Source organism: Mandrillus leucophaeus, unplaced genomic scaffold (genome assembly GCF_000951045.1).
Source record: "Mandrillus leucophaeus isolate KB7577 unplaced genomic scaffold, Mleu.le_1.0 Scaffold13, whole genome shotgun sequence".
NCBI lineage: Eukaryota > Metazoa > Chordata > Mammalia > Primates > Cercopithecidae > Mandrillus > Mandrillus leucophaeus.
Window position 1 is genome coordinate 2,813,754 of NW_012101254.1, and position 4,793 is coordinate 2,818,546.

Sequence of the window (4,793 nt, forward strand, 5' to 3'; positions counted from 1 at the left end):
GGGGGGGGGGGTAATATAAAGGGTGGTGGTTCACAGCCATAAAATGAAACAAGCAGAAGTTGTTTGGGTATTCATTTGCCTATATGGAAAACCTAATAGCAATATCCATTGGCAACTCAGTTGGGACAGGCAAGTAAGCCTTAACTTCCTTATGAGTGCAGTCACACACACAGAATATGTGCCAGACACTGATGAATGTGTTATATGCATTATCTCATTTAACTCTCAAAACATCTCTGTGTGGTAGGTATTATTTTATCCTTATTTTCTAGATAAGAAATTTGAGGCTTAGAGAAGTTAAATTTCCCAAAGGCTTATAATTAGTAAGTGATAAAGCTAGAATTTGAATGCAGAACTGACATCAAAGTCCCATATTCTTTAACCAGTAAATCACTGTTTTAAATATTAAATACAATCATGTATAAAACACTTGACACATAGCACTCCAGTATTACTTACCGTCACCTTGCCAAGAAAACAAAACCAGCTAACCCCAGCTATAAGGCGATCTCGGCTCACTGCCACCTCTGCCTCCCGGGTTCAAGCGATTCTCCCACCTCAGCCTCCCGAGTAGCTGGGATTACAGGCGCCCACCACCATGCCTGGCTAATTGTTTAAAAAATTATTTTTTGTAGAAACGGGTTTTATCTCAGCTCACTGCAACCTCTGCCTCCCGGGTTCATGCGATTCTCCCGCCTCAGCCTGCCAAGTAGCTGGGACTACAGGTGCCGCCACCTCGCCCGACTAATTTTTTTTTTTTTTTAAGAGACGGGGTTTTCGCTGCGGGCTGCTCTCGAATCCTGGCCTCAAGGATCCGCCCAACTTGGCATAAGGCTTTTTAAAAGGTTGAGACTAGGGGGCCTCCACTCCTACTGGATGTCATGTAAGAGAACCTTCGTGAATTCTGAGACATGGGCTAAGGGCCTGGTACTGAGGCACAGCACTTCAGATCTCAAGATTCTGGGGCAGACGATCTTGGGGGCAAAAAGAGGTGTTTAATGGGACATAAAGAGGCAGGATTTATTAAAAAGACCCCCAAATCTCCATTCCCCCCACAATAAAGGCGGCGGGCACACGTGGAGACGGGAGCTCCTGCCCAGGGCCCTCCCTCTGAGCAGGCGGCCGAGCTTCAGGAGCAGCCTCCGGTCTCGGCCCTGCCCATCCTCCCCCTGGAACCTCCACCCGCTACGCCGCCGGGCGGAGGGCGGCCAACGCCCCAACCTTCGCGGCCACTGCTTCCCTCGACAGGCCCCGCAGCCCAGGACCCGCTGTGGGGAGCGCGTGTGTCGTCGCCGCGAAGGCAGCTGAGGGCGCCCACGGGAGGCGGCGTGAGGACCAGGCTGGAGCACCGCCTTCTCATCTAAGGCGGGCGGTGGGGTCGCCGGCGAGAGAACCCAGGGACCAGGCATACTCGAAACTGGAGATTCGCCTGCGAGGCCCTTCCCGGGGGCGAACACAGGTACCTGCGGAAGCCCGGGGCTGCGCGGGAGAGGGCAGGGCAGCGGCGGTCAAGCCTCGGCCGCAGCGCTCCGGGCCTCAGACGGTTACTCGCCGGTAGCTCGCCAGCAGCGGTACCCGCTCGAAGGTCTCCCGCCAACCCCGAGCGAGGGAGCGCGAGGCCGGCAGGGGCCAATCAACGCGCAGAGCTGGCCGAGGGGGCGGGGCCTGCCAGGGAGTGCGCGCCGGCGAACCCCGCCCCTGCCCGCCCCCTGCCCGCCCGAGCCTCGGCCGCGGGCCTCCCTCCTCCGTTATCCCGCTCGCCCGCACAACTCACACAACCCTCCTCATTCGACCTACTCCCGTTGGGCACGTCTCGCAGGCAGGCTTGCGTTGGGACCGTTTGCTTCCCTTCGACTAGACAACCAGGCCCTGCGGGGCTGGGGCTGCGGGCTCTCCTCCCCACCCGGCACACGCGGGCACAGCGCGGTTACCCGGGTTACTCAAAAGGAAGAGGCCGCTTGAACTGAGAAAAGCACAACGTGTGAATGCGGTGGCTTCTGGGGAGAAGGGGCCATTGTATTGTAACTGTGAATCTGCAGCAGTAATCTTTTTGGCTTTGTCCTAGCCTTTGGCCAACTGGGTGCTTAATACATGCATGTCGAATGAACAAATAAAAAGAAGTCTTCACAGCTGTTTGATCCCCGTATCCTTATGTCTCTAAGGTAAAACCGGCTTTTTTTTCTTTTGAGACGGAGTCTCGCTCTGTCGCCCAGGCTGGAGCAGTGGCACGATCTCGGCTCACTGCAACATCTGCCTCCCGGGTTCAAGCAATTCTCCCGCCTCAGCCTCCTGAGTAGCTGGGACCACAGGTGCCGCCACGCCCGCTTAATTTTTAAACATTCCTTGTAGAGCGGAGTCCTTCTATGTGGCCCGGGCTGGCCTTGAACTCCTGGACTCAGGCGATCCTCCCACTGGGATTGCAGTCCTAAGTCACCACACCCAGTGTAACCTTTTTATTTTTGTCTCCATACCACGGCTTTTTTCATGTTGCTAGTCTTTCTAAACATTTTCAATGACTGCATAATCCAGAGTGGATGGACCATTTAAGTCATTTCAATATTTGGATTGCTTCCAGATTTTTTGGCTAATACAATGATTACTCTTAAAAGGCAACCTGGCTCTGCCTACTTGTGGTACTTCCAGCAAATAGCTCCTCAATCAGCAGTTCTGAAGAACGAGTTAATTCCTTCCTTCTTGTGCTTCCACACACAGCACAATAATGGCAAATTCACCTACAAGTACGAGGAGGGGGCCAACTGGGAACTTACTTTTCCTTACATATGCCTTTGACTATTTCTCCCTGGCCTATAAATGGGAGAATGGGCCAAGAAGCATCAACTGGTTGTGAAAATCTTGAGGAAAATGGGTGCTTCCAGCTTCATTCCTCTGGCTTTTCCCTAAGGATCCTTCCTGACTTCTCCCTGTTCCTACCCTTGTTTTTGCAAGGTACAGGTGCTGTGATGATTAATTTCCAGCCTCGAGTATAAAATATCTACTGAACAATGAATGTCCACTCCATGAGAAACACAGAGGCATGGTGAGTACCACAATGATGAAGACAACACGGCCTTACCTTTCTAGAGCTTCCAAGCTAGACAGATATGGACACGACTAAAATACAAGGCACAGTGAGTTGTGCCATGAGGGAAATGCATGTGGCTGTATAATGCACAAAGTACAGTTATGAGAAGGTTCTTTAGGATCCTAAAATCTTCACAAAGGAAACATGTAAAATTTGCATATAAAAGCCAGCAAATACACATAAATGTTCATTGAGCTATCAGGGAAGCAGCTTATTAAGTTTTGACATCAAGTAAAGGGTGACTACCAACTAAGCCTTCTTCAGTGTTCTCATTCCTGAGTTTTTGTTTTTTAAACTATGTTGGTGTGTGGAGAAAAGTGAATATACTTTAGAATCATATACACTTGGTTTGAATTCAGGTACTACCATTTTACTAGCTGTGTGAACATGGTCAAATTATTTAACCCCAGCACCTCTCATTAAATGTAAAAGTAGGGTGATACCACCTACTCTGTAAAAGCGTCTGGGACAAATTTGATAGTGAGCAAACTAGCAGTGCACTGGTCCACAGTAGGTGTTGTTAGCTAGCTTCCTTCTTGCCTCTTCTCATTTGACCTGGGATTGGATGAGGAGAACTCAAACATTTAACTGAACTATTTATTCCTTTGTCTCTAAGCATGGCTTTTCCCCACTAAAAAAGCATTGATTGTCCATAACTTGATCATCTCCTGCACTGTGTCCTGCAGTGCCTCCAGGCTGTCCCCATTCTACTTTCCTAACTCTCCTTTCCTAAATGTATCTCCTCACTATTATCCAATAAGAATGAAACACTCATACTTGTGTTTCTCTGAATGTTTTGAACTTTCCCACTTCTTTGACCTTGCATATACTGTGGTGTGCTCTCTTCACTTTCATTTAAAATTTCTGTCTGGTATCCATCCTTTGAGACCCAGCTTAAATTAAACAGCTCATCATCACTAGTAAGTGCAGGCGTGTGCCGCTCTTGAATTCCTGTAGCATTTCCTGAAATTCTCATGTATGTAATCTTATTAACCAGCTTTTTAAAATAAAAATGTTTGTGTATACAATTATATATAAATCGGATCATATACATACTTAAAAAATGTACAAAACAATACATGTAGCCTATGTGGAGGCTGAGACATAATAAAAACTTGTGAAACCACCACCTACCAAAACACATGAACCTAACATGCAAGAGACAGGACATCAACAATACTGTTGAGATTCTGTATGCTCCTCCTTCTCCCATTAGGATTCCCAGGAGGCGACTGTTTCCCATTCTCTTTTCTTTGCGTATCCTAAAACACAAGTTTTATTTGTGAACTCTTCAACCTCAGTATTCCTCATAGGTTTAGCCATGGTAATCTATAATACTGTGAATCATTTTCATTGTTGCCTTCTGTTCTAGAAATACACCATAATATTCCAATGCTCCTGTCAATGGGCATTTGGGTCATTTTTTGGGGGGCATTTGGATCCTTTTGCTACTGTGAATGCCATGAGCAATGTCTCTGTAAGGCCGTATTGTTTAAGTTCTGATTAACTGCTGGTCTGATTGGTGAATGTCTCTGACTTAAAATCAAATATTTTCACTACTTTGCTTGTTTGTGCACCATGGTGCACTTTTTCTATAAATGCTTTAAAGTGAAGTTGATGGGTTGTAGGGCATGCACATGTTCAACTTTAAAAGGTTATAGAGGTGGGGCGCGGTGGCTCAAGCCTGTAATCCCAGCACTTTGGGAGGCCG

The 4,793-nt window shown here is 47.9% G+C and overlaps 1 protein-coding gene across 3 annotated transcripts in view; it reads right to left on the bottom strand.

The window, feature by feature from the left end:
* Positions 1-1,595, bottom strand: part of SPDYA (speedy/RINGO cell cycle regulator family member A) — a 40,763-nt gene extending 39,168 nt beyond the window's left edge. Inside the window, exon 1 of one of the 3 annotated variants that reach the window (XM_011972573.1) lies at positions 1,464-1,595. The gene's annotated coding sequence lies outside the window, so the exon portion shown is untranslated. Of the gene's footprint in view, positions 1-1,221 lie in introns of all 3 variants that reach the window. The other 2 variants (XM_011972574.1, XM_011972575.1) reach the window with 2 other exon arrangements.
* Positions 1,596-4,793: the final 3,198 nt, after the last annotated feature.